The following is a 12866-nucleotide window of genomic DNA, read 5'->3' as shown; positions in this document are numbered from 1 at the left end:
GATTTCTCGAACTCTCACTTTCTCTAAAAGTATAACTAATAATGTAGTTAAGCAAGTAGAGAGTCATAAGTCTAGTTCAATTAAATCCGTATTTATAGGTGCAAAAGCTTTCTTGCATGCTGCTATGAAAGAATCACCATACATTATTTATGCTACATCCGTTCCTACTGGTGAAAAGACTTCAAGTGGCATTCCAAGCCAATATCAAGAATTTCAAGATGTATTTGAAATAAAGAATGCAGATACACTCCCGGAACATCGTCTCTATGATTGCTCAATTGACCTTCAAGAAGGAGCACAACCGCCATTCGGACCAATCTACAATTTATCACAAAATGAATTGGCTGAACTCAAGGAGTATATTGAAGAAAATCTAGCCAAGAACTTCATACGCCATTCTAAATCTCCGCCAGGAGCTCCAATTCTATTTGTGAAGAAAAACAATGGATCATTGCAGATGTGTGTTGATTATCGAGGACTCAACAAGATTACCATCAAAAATAGGTATCCACTATCTTTAATATCTGGAGTTCTTGATCAGTTGAATCAAGCTAAGATCTATACAAAAATAGATCTTCGGAGAGCATACAAACTAGTATGCATCAAAGAAGGAGATGAATGGAAGACTGCATTTCGAACTAGGTATGGACATTTTGAATACAACGTCATGCCTTTTGGACTTACAAATGCACCAACAGCTTTTCAACATCTAATGAATGATGCTTTTTGAGAGTTTTTGGACGATTTTGTGGTCTATTATCTAGACGACATCTTGATCTATTCTAAGAATTCAGAAGAACATGAACTTCATATTCGTCATATATTACAAAAATTAAGAGATGCAGGACTCTATGCCAAGATAGAAAAGTGTCTATTCCACACTACTCAAGTCAATTTCTTTGGTTACATCATTTCAAATGATGGACTTATGATGGATCCTAAGAAAGTTCAAACTATTATAGACTGGAAGATCCCAAAAACGATAAGAGATGTCCAATGTTTTTTGGAATTTGCCAACTACTATCGGATCTTCATCAAAGACTTCTGTCGAGTTGCAGCTCCACTTACACGTTTGACTTGTAAAGACAAACTCCAATGGAATCAAGAAGCGAAAGTTACTTTTGAATCTTTGAAGACATCGTTTGTTTATGCACCAATCTTATATTGTGTTAATTTTTTCAAAGCATTCTTTACGGAAACAAATGCATCGGACTTTGCTCTAGGTGCGATTTTATCACAAATGGGAACAGATGACAAACTTCATCCAGTAGCCTTTCATTCAAGAAAATTCTCAGCAGCAGCAATCAATTATGAGATCCACGACAAAGAACTTCTTGCAATTGTGGATTCTTTTCAAGAATGGCATCATTATCTAGAAGGTGCTTCTAGTCCAGTCACCGTGTATACGGATCACAAGAATCTCAAATATTTTATGTCAACACGCGTATTAAATCTTCGCCAAGCTCGTTGGAGCATGTCTTTATCAAGATTCGAGTTTATCATCACTTATCGACCATGAAAACAACAAGGTTTGTCCGATGCCTTGTCTAGACGTTCTTATCTTGTACCAAAAGAAGCAGATGCAGCTTTTGAGCAATAAAGAACGGTTCTTTTGGAGCCGGAATAATTTCTTCTTCGAGCAATAAAATCAACATTGACTGTTGATTTAACTTTTCTTAAGCAAGTCTAGTTAAGTATGTCTTCAAACCCTCTTGTTCATGATATCAAGAACAATTCTTCTAAATCTCATGATCCATCTAAATTTGAATTCAAGAACAACCTACTCTATTACGAAGAACGCCTATATATTCAAGAAGGAGAAGCACGTTTACATGTTCTTCAAGCTCGTCACGACTCCCCAGTAGCAGGATATTTTGGAAATAATAAGACTTTAGAACTGATATCTAGGGAGTTTTGGTGGCCTCAAATGTGGAAGGCAATTAAAGATTTTGTACAATCATGTAATATTTGCTCAAGATCGAAAACTCCTTGTCAACGACCTTTTGAACTTCTTCAGCCATTACCCATTCCAAAACAATCATGGTCTTCTATTTCTATGGACTTTATCATAGATCTTCCAATCTCAGGTTTTTTTGACTCTATATTCGTGAAAGTAGATCGTTTTACCAAGATGGCACATTTTGTAACATGTACAAAATCTATCACAAGTGAAGAAACAGCTAAGCTCTTTCTTGACAATATCTATCACTATTGTAGATTACCCAAGGATATTATATCAGATAGGGGAACTCAATTTGTATCAAGATTTTGGCGGACTCTTTTCAAGATTCTTAAAGTGGATATAAAACTATCTTCGGCTTTCCATCCTCAAACTGATGGACAAATGGAGCGTGTTAATCAAGTTTTGGAGCAATATTTAAGATGTACCATTAATTACCAACAAGATGATTGGACAACTCTTTTGCCATTGGCAGAGTATGCTTACAATAACACGGTACACTCTTCTACAAAACAAACACCTTTCTTTGCTAATTATGGTTATCGTCCACGACTTGATACTTTTGACTTTTCAAAAGTTGATAATCCTACTACAAAAGATTTGGCAATTCATTTATGAGAGCTACATGCAACGATGAAGGTGCAGTTAAAAGAGGCTCAAGAACAACAAATGGCCAATGCGGATGTCTATTGAAAGGAACAACCATCATTCGTCTTGGGTGATAAAGTATGGCTACTTCATCGCATTATCAAGACCACTCGTCCTTGTGACAAGTTGGACTATTGAAGGCTGGGACCATTTTCTATTTCTGCACAAATCAATCCAGTTACATATCATTTACATCTACCGGAGTCAATGAAAATCCATCTAGTATTCCACGTGTCTCTTCTTAAACCATACAAGACAGTGGACATACCAAGAAGATGACAAACTCCACCTCCTCCTATAGAAGTGGACAATAATGAAGAGTTTGAAATAGAAAAAGTCTTAGATTCAAGGCGACGCTGAAATAGATTAGAATATCTTGTCCATTGGTGCGGATATGGTATTAGTGAACGCACATGGGAGCCAATAAAGAATCTTGCAAATGCATCAAAGGCGGTGGAGGCTTTTCATCGACGACATCCATCAAAATCAAGATGAAAACCTTCTTTATAAAAGAAACAACATCTAGGCAAGTTAACTTTCTACTTTCAATTCTTGTTCATAGCTTCGTTGTAATAGTGGCGCTTAGGAGATGGAGAACCAACAACCAGCGAATTCAACTCAAGAGCCTTCATTTGCTGACCTACCAGACGAGACGTTACGATTGTCACAACCTTCAAGACGACGCAATCGAGATGAAGATCTTCAAGAACGACATTTTCTTCCTCGAATAGATGGCGAGATACAACGCGTTTGGTATCACAATTTGGGAAGGGACTCCTGATGTTTGGTGATTGTGCTAGAAGTAGGAACAACTCCTGATGGTGTTCCAAATATTCTATTCGAAGGAAGTTACGAAGGCCTCAACAATGATCAAATAACTTGGTGGTCTTCCCGCCCTGGTATGGGACACTACCGATTTTTGAGAGGCCCTATCAATCATCTTCGAAGAGAACAGAGATCAGAGTATGTGGCGAATACAATTCGTCACATCATAGATTTTCTCAACATATGATGACCGCTCCTCATGGAACTCGTCCCTAGAAGGGGGGAGTAATGTCACGGCCATAATCATGTAAGCTAATAATTACATATAGAAATAGGTAGAAGTAAGTAAAAGTAGATAAAAGTAAATTAATTCTATAATATTTAATATGGAAGCTTCCTAGAAACTTCTTAGATGTTGCTTTGACTTCATAGGTGTCTTTAATTGACTTTTTGGATTAGAAACGTGGTCAACAAGTTGGCCATGTGCCACACATGTTGTTAGCTTGAAGATCAAGCTAACTATAAGGCCCACACATAGAAAAACTTGCCTTGTAAGTCAAGGAATGTGTCCTACAAAGTCAACACATATAGGAGGTCCTATAGAACATCGCCACGTAGCCCCTAGTTAGATAGTATATATAGAGACAAGAGGGAAGGCTTCTTCACTCTTGTCAACTCCTTTCTTGCTTCTAGTCTAGTTTCAAGAGTCTCTAGTTTTCTTGTCTTTTGGCATTAGCCATTCCAGTTTCTCTTTCAATATACATACTTATTTATTTATATTTTGTTATCTTTCTTTGAGTGAGGGTTCACTTGTCTGAATTACTTTTTCATCCAGTTCTTGTCCTTGACACTTATAAGTATTCATTTGACACTTATGAGGCTATTTCAGCATCAAATGCAATTTTGGAGGATACTAATATATGTAAAGCTATTGGAATTGGTTCTATTATGGTGGACATAGTTGGCCAAAAAAATATATGGCCTTTATAAAATGATGTTGTACAAAAGTCCAATTCTACAATCTTATTTAGTATTAGAGAAATTGATTCTCTAAAATTTAATGTTGAACTAGAATTCTTTTTTTGGTTTTTTGAATCTATCTCAATTTAATAACAGTTTAGTGCAATATATAGAAGATTCTTCTAATACAAGCTAAATCCTTTAATACAATGTTTAGTTTTGTTTTGTGTTGTAGATAATAAATGAAAACACCATCAATCAAAAAATAACTAGAATATTTAAATTAATGTCATAATCATACTTACAAAGGGTTCCAAAATAAAGAAAAAAAAAAGAATCCTATGTATAAAAATATAAAATATGAATGCTAATTGTATTCTAAAGTTTTATAAATTAAAATAGAAATTTTACTTTTAAAAGCATGTCAACTAAAATTTTAGAAAATTATTTAAAAATAGAATTTATAAAACTTCTCAAATTTTGTAAAACTTATGATACAAAAATTTATAGTTTAATACCATTTTGCAATCCATGTATATCAAATGTATTTATTCTATGCATAGGTACAAAAAATGTAATAAAAATTATTTTATGAAAAATAAAAGCATTATTTTTGTATTTAAAATTACACATCTTAAAGTTTTTAGTTTAATTGATAGAAAATATATTGCAAATAAAATAGATCATACACCAAATAATGGTTGTATTATTACATATATTTGTAGAAGTCACAAGACGCCATTGTAATTTTTGTTTCTAAACTTTGATATTGTAAAATTCAAGTTGACCTTCTTAAAGCAATTGTAATTACTTAAATATTGTTTTGGATAAATTTGTAACATGTACATTATAAAATTTTATAATTTAGTTCTATAATAAAGAAAAAAGACTACACCTATAATATAGAATTATTCTTCTATATTATTTAATCCAATATTAAAAAAAAATGATGAATACCATGTCATGAAAATAAAAAACCGAAAATAATAATTTAAAAAAAAATGTATTTTATTAGTAGTGGTAAGGGTTTAAAGAATTCAAAAACAATCCTTGATGTTGAAAAATATCAATAAAAAAAATTTAAAAAAAATAAGTAAATTGCATAATAAAATTTGGTAGATAAAAGGGGGGTGAGGAGTAGGATGCATGAAACGAAGATGGTGGAGGAGCCCGGCATGGAGTGGGAGATGGCCCGCACAAACGAAGGAACGAAGGAACGAAGGAACGAACGAGGGAACGAATGAACGAAGAAAGGGGCCGTGGCCTGGAGGTAAGGTGAGGTGAGGAGAGGCCGCGTGGTGCGGCGTGGTGGTGAGGTAGCTGCACGGCAGTCGAGGAGGATACTTACTTACTACCTGGGGGTGGGGTCGGTGCGGGAAGAAGAAGAAGAAGAAGAAGAAGAAGACCGCATTGTGGTATGTGTGGTGTGAAAACGGCTTCGCTCATCCGGGTCCCAGGAGGGGCCGTGAGTCGTCCGCTGATCGGCAGTCGTTGTAGTATAGTGGTAAGTATTCCCGCCTGTCACGCGGGTGACCCGGGTTCGATCCCCGGCAGCGGCGCGGCGGCGACCGCAGCTAACAGGCTAGCACCGGTGGTCTAGTGGTAGAATAGTACCCTGCCACGGTACAGACCCGGGTTCGATTCCCGGCCGGTGCACTGCTTTTGTTCATCCACGCCCTTCTTTTCCATCTCCTTTTTCCTTCTCCTTTTTCCTTCTCCATCTCCTTCTTTCTCCTCGCCCACCCACCTCCACGGCGCGCACGCATCAAGTTCTCGTCACCCCGCTTTTCCACCACACCACTTTCTCTCGCCTCACCCCATTCCTTCGTCTTCTCACCCAAGCTCCAATCATATCTCCAATAATATCCCTTCACTCTTCCACACATCCACCTCACATTACAAACATCTTCCACCCCCCTCATTTTCATCATCTTGGTTCTAAAACAAATCCAAGAACAACGTAAAAAAATATACTTGTTTGACCAAACTTGCAAGCAACAATAAGAACAACATGAATCAAACATCATAACAATGTTGAAATTGCTCCTAAAATATATACGTTTTTCCTCCATAATAATTGTAGCAATTAAAGTAGATCAAATAATATTTAAATTTCCATGTCCAAAGTTTAATGGTTTAATCATATTATTCATCAACAATTGTTGAAAGAATTGATGTTGATGTCGTAGTATTAGATTTGTTGAATTTGTATTCTTGACGTAATATAAAATTTTATTAAATTCTTGCAAATATAATTTTCTATTGCTTTTCCATAAATCTTTTTAATAATAATGTGGCAACCAATAGTATAAAATTAAATACTCCTATAAATAGAAATATTTTACTTATTTGCAAAATTAGAGAGGGAAATACCTTTAACAATTGGCAATCCATTTTATTAGTTGAGACATCATTACATTCATGACAAGATACTTTAAAACAAAATTAAAAATTAAAAATTAAAATAAAAATAAAAAATCAATATCAAAGAAGGTTTCATCCATTAAAATACAAGATACATGATAAATTTGTGACTTCAAAAAGTATAAATTAGATTATTTCTATTAGCTATTTTTTTAAAAAATAAATAAATCAAATACATATATTAAAATAATATATAAAATTAGGCTTGTATAACCAATTTATTAGGATAACCAAAATTATTCTTTATAAGTATAGAAGAATAAGAAACAAAGCAAAGGTTCATAGACATATTTAATTATCTAGATAAGAATAGTTAGGTATCAAGGACATGAATCTCAAAGAAAGAAATCCTCAATACACTCTTGCGACATTGAAAAGAACTAAAAAGCCACTCAAAGATGATATATTATTGAACTAGAATGACAATTGTCAAAAACAAGGACATTAGAAAGTCTTGAAACAAGACTAAGGACTAGAAAGATGTTGACAAGAGTGATGAAGGCTTCACTCTTACCTCCATATATACTCTTAACTAGGAGCTACATAGCGATGTCCTGTAAGACCTCCAAAACATGTTAACTTTGCAAGACACGTATCTTAACTTGTAAGGCAGGTTTTTTATATGTGCGCCACATAATTAGTTTGCTCCGCAAGCTATTAACATGTGGTTAACTTATTGACCAAGTTTTTAGCCTATCAATCAACTACAAAATACATATTAAATCAAAGCAACATCTATAAAGCTTTTAAGAAGCTTCTTTAGAAGGTATTATGAAATTAATCCATTTTTATCTACTTTTACCTACTTCTCTCAATCATATAAGTATTTATTAGAATACATATGTATATCCGTGACATTACTCGCATTGTAGGAACAAGTTCTATGAAAAGCGATCTTCATATGTTGAAAAAATCCAAGATGCGGTGAATTATATTTGCTCCATACTCTGATCTTTGTTCTCTTTGAAGATGGTTGATAGGTCTTTTCAACCATCCATAGTATCCTATACTATGATGAGAAGACCACCCTCTTATTTGGTTGTTACTGAGGCCTTTGTAACTTCCTTCAAATACAACATTTGGAACACTGTCAAGAGTTGTTCCTACCTCTAATAAAATCACCAAACATCAAGAGTCTCTTTCAAGGTTGTGATACCAAATACGTTATATCTCACCATCTATTTGAGGAAGGATATATCATTCTTGAAGATCTTCATTTCAATTTTGTCGTCTAGAAGATTGTGACAATTGCAATGTCTTGTTTGATAAGTCCGCAAATAAAAGCTCTTGAGTTGAATCTATTGGCTATTGGTTTTCCGTTTCTTTAGTATCACAAATACATAGAAGCTACAAAGAGGGATAGAAGGTAGAGTATTATCTTTCTTTGATCTTGTCTCTTTTATAGCAAAGATTTGCTATTCTTTAACTTGGTTTTGATTGATGGAACAATCATAAGGACAATGCTCTGGAAGAATATCTACATTATTTTTTAAAGAAATATCTTAGAAATGTTGATATTGGCTAGGGATATTACTTCATGTCTTCTCACTATCAAAAATAGGCATGGTATATAAAACAAAAGAAATTCCTTTTTTTTGCAACATGTGTAAAAGCTCTGGCACCTATTAATAAAGATTTGGTTCTATTAAACTTATGTATTTTTACTTAACTAATGGAATTTTAGATTAAACTATCAAAAAAATTAAGGTTACAAAAAGTCTAATCTATTTGAGGATTATATTATTCTAACCAAGATAATCCTAAAATAATCAAATTAAACAAAGCTCTTATTATATTAAATATTACTATGCTATTATGATCTTTAATTGGTACATCTAATGAAAGAGTGTCATATATAACATCTCCAAAAAATAGCAAACAATCATCTATCACTTTCTATATGTATAAGATTAGTTCTTTTAACTAATGATATTTCTTATTTTTTAATAAAATCTTTGTTTATAAAATAGTTTGAGGCTCTTAAGTCTAACAAAGTGTCACGGACATTCTCATGTAATTTAATAATTACTTATACAAATAGGTAGAAGTAAGTAAAAGTAGGTAAGAGTAAGTTAATTCTATAGTATTTAATATGGAAGCTTCCTAGAAGCTCTTTAGACACTGCTTTGACTTTATAGATGTCTTTTATTGACTTTTTGGATTAGAAACGTGGTCAACAAGTTGGCCATATACCACACATTTTGTTAGCTTGAAGATTAAGCTAACTATGTGGCCCACACGTAGAAAAACTTGCCATGTAAGTCAAGGCATGTGTCCTACAAAGTCAACACATATTGGAGGTCCTATAGAATGTCGCCACATAGCCTCTAATTAGATAGTATATATAGAGACAAGAGTGAAGCCTTCTTCACTCTTGTCAACTCCTTTCTTGCTTCTAGTCTAGTTTCAAGGGTCTTTAGTTTTCTTGTCTTTTAGTAATAGCCATTCTAGTTTCTCTTTCAATATACATACTTATTTATTTATATTTTTTCATCTTTTTTGAATGATGGCTCAGTTGTGTGGATTGTTTTTTCATCGAGTTCTTATCCTTGACAGATTGATAAGAGTACACCTACAATATCAGAGCTTTGTCTAATCTTGATGAAGAGTGGATTACTCCTTTTTCTTGATAAGATATAAGCATATTAGAAGTTGTGGATTACCCTCTTCTAAACTGATGTTGTGCTTAGTATTTTCTTTGTTCTCAAGTCCTCTCTTCTATTTGTCTTGAGCGATATTAGATATCTTCTCTTTTTTAAGTGTTATTATGACAGAACTTGTTGAAATGAAGAATGCAATGGCACAAATGCTAGAGTAATTGAGGGAGTTAATGCTTGCAATGCATCAACTCAATTTACCACCACAAGGAGCAACAAGAATTGCAAGAAGTGAAGATATAGATATGGTTGGAGCTGCTTCAATATCTGTACCAAACCATGTCTTTTCTCCTATGGTGGAACGCCCTTCTAGTGTTAGAGAACCAAGAATTACCCTACCCGAGAAGTTTGATGGCACCAGATCCAAGTTTTGAGGATTTATCAATCAAGTGCAACTTGTGATTGAACTTCAACTTTGAAGCTATCCAACTCGAGGAATGCAAGTTAGATTCATTGGTACACTTCTTTCAAGTTCAGCCTTATTGTAGTTTTTATCTTTTCTTGAATGATGATGTCGTAATGTGTGAAGTCTTGCTTGAGAATGCTCTGGACACTTGGCTATAGAAGGAAGAATAGAAATTGCGATAACAAAATCCTAAATAGAATACTAACAATGTTCTAATTAGACTACAATAATAGTAAACAAACGTAATCAAATTCAAAACAACTCTAAGAAATTTCAAAAAAATAATTAAATTCTTAAAGAAATATTAGAATGATCACAAATTTTATTCAAATATATGTCAATACAACCTTAATTTAATTCTAGTTAAAATCCTATTGAATTTCACTCAACTTTAGACTAAACCTAATTAAATCTTAAATCCTAAAAATTCCTAAACCCTAAGTCAAATCCTAAACAAATCTTAATTTAAACCCTATTCCAAACCCATAACTCTAAACCAAACACTAATCCAACCCTAAACCCTAAATCAAACCTTAAATCAAATTCTAACCAAACCCTAATCCAGATCTTAAATCAAACCCTAAGCAAATCCTAAATCCTAATCCAAATCCTAATCCAAACCCTAATCCAACCCTAAACTCTAATCAAAATCCTAAACCCTAAACCAAACCTTAAATCAAACTCTAACCAAACCCTAGTCCAAACTCTAATCCAAACCCTAAATCCTAATCCAAAACCTAATCCAAACCCTAATCTAATCCTAAACTCTAGTCCAAATCCTAAATCCTAAACCAAACCTTAAATCAAATCCTAATCAAACCCTAATCCAAATCCTAATTCAAATCCTAAATCAAATTCTAACCAAACCCTAAATCTTAATCCAAACCGTAATGCAAACCCTAATCCATATCTTAAACCAAACCCTAGCCAAATCCTAACTAAACCCTAAACCCTAATCCAAACTCTAATCCAAATCCTAAACCGAACCCTAGCCAAACCCTAACCAAACCCTAAACCCTAATCCAAACCCTAATCCAAATCCTAAACCGAATCCTAGCCAAATCCTAATTCAAATCCTAGTAATTCCTGTGACACATTTAAACCTCAATATCTAATGAATAAACCGTTGATCTCAATTCAAAATTTGCATACTTCTAAAAAATCAAGTTCAAAACAAGGAAATTTTTTTTGAAAAGGATCGGAGTTACCAAATTGACGAAAACCTCAAAAATGTGTTCGGGTATTAGCCGGCCTCCTTCTCCAATCTTGTTGCCAACCTTTCAGAGCCAATTTCTCTTCTTTGCGCCGTTCGATTGGTTTCAAATTTCTCATAAACATAGAAAAACAAGTCTTATATCCTCTCATATAAATTTTACTCCAATCCAACTAGTAGATTGCATGAAATCTTAAAAAACCTTACTGGACCTAAAATTCTACTTTCTGAGACCTTGACTCTTTTTAACCTCAATATCTCTCAGTTCAACCGTTAGATCAAGCTCATATTTACAACATGTATTCAACACAACTATAACCATGAACCCAAAAAAAATTCACCTATTGATCTGCTACAAAACTCTCGAAATCACTCAAAACATTAACCCTATTTTATTTCATAAAACCCAAGTCATCCAAAAAAAAACTCAACTTTGCAAAGCTCTTACAAATTTATATCAAATCCAAAACATCTAGAATCAATGCCCATAGAAACCGTATCCAACCTATTCTCCAACCCCACTCTCCGATCTACCAAAGAGTCCCGGAGTGGTCGTCGAGACTCGATTTTGTGCCTTTGGGTCTGATTTCGACCCTAGTTCATAACCGGCCATCTCCGGGTATCAATATCTAGTTTTTCTAAGTAACTTTTTCTAGAATTTACTCTTAACTTTCTTCTAAAGATTCCTATATTATTTATTTTTCCAATCTACTTTGATTTGCCTTACTTATGGTACTACAAAGTAAGTAGAAGTCACCTTTCTAAAAGGCAGTATTGGTACCTTTTAATTTTTCTACCCCTTTGGCTATTAAATATATTTCTAAGATAATTTGTTCTAATACTTTGAACTAAGATCTCTTAAATTATAATAATCTCCACACTCTTTCACCTATTAATCGTGTTACATCATGACAATGTGTCTCTTTTCGAACCATACAAGACAATGGACATACCAAGAAGAAGACAAGCTCCACTTCCTCCTATAGAAGTGGACAATAATGAAGAGTTTGAAGTAGAAGAAGTCTTAGATTCAAGACAACATTCAAATAAATTAGAATATCTTATCTATTCACACAGATATGATATTAATGAACGCATATGGGAGCCAATAAAAAATCTTGCAAATGCAAGAAAGATGGTGGAGGCTTTTCATTGACAACATCTATCAAAATCAAGATGAAAACCTTCTTTATAAAAGAAACAAGATCTAAGTAAGAGAACATTTTACTTTTAATCCTTGTTTGTAGCTTCTTTGTAGTTGTGATGCTAAGGAGATGGAGAATCAATAACCAGCGGATTTGACTCAAGAGCCTTTGTTTGCTGACCTGCCGGATGAGACATTAGGATTATCACCTTCAAGATGATGCAATCGACATGAAGATCTTCAAAAATGACATGTTCTTCCTCAAATAGATGGCGAGATACAACGTGTTTGGTATCACAACCTTGGAAGGGACTTTTGATGTTTGGTGATTTTATTAGAGGTAGGAACAACTCGTGATGGTGTTTCGAATATTTTATTTGAAAGAAGTTATGAAGGCCTCAACAACAATCAAATAACTGGGTAGTCTTCTCGCCTTGGTATGGGATACTACCGATGGTTGAGAGGCCCTAACATCTTCGAAGAGAACAAAGATTAGAGTATGTGGCAAATACAATTTGTCATATCATAGATTTTTTTAACATATGATGACTGCTCCTCTTGGAACTCGTCCCTAAAAGGGAGGATAATGTCACGAACATATGCATGTATGTTAGTAATTACATGTATAAATATGTAGAAATAAATAAAAGTACATAAAAATAAGTTAATTCTATAATATTTATTATGAA

General features: G+C 33.8%; 2 non-coding genes across 2 annotated transcripts; both read left to right on the top strand.

Annotated features, from left to right (window-relative positions):
- The first annotated feature begins 5820 nt into the window (after positions 1 to 5820).
- TRNAD-GUC (transfer RNA aspartic acid (anticodon GUC)) lies at positions 5821 to 5892 on the top strand. Its single transcript has one exon. It is a non-coding gene; the product is annotated as a tRNA-Asp (tRNA).
- A 26-nt stretch (positions 5893 to 5918) lies between these two features.
- On the top strand, positions 5919 to 5989 carry TRNAG-GCC (transfer RNA glycine (anticodon GCC)). The gene has a single exon. It is a non-coding gene; the product is annotated as a tRNA-Gly (tRNA).
- Positions 5990 to 12866: the final 6877 nt, after the last annotated feature.

The sequence above is a fragment of the Physcomitrium patens genome, chromosome 21 (assembly GCF_059467195.1).
Source record: "Physcomitrium patens ecotype Gransden chromosome 21, ASM5946719v1, whole genome shotgun sequence".
Taxonomy (NCBI): Eukaryota; Viridiplantae; Streptophyta; class Bryopsida; order Funariales; family Funariaceae; genus Physcomitrium; species Physcomitrium patens.
Note: the sequence above shows the minus strand (reverse complement) of the source record. Positions and strands in the feature narration are given on the sequence as shown.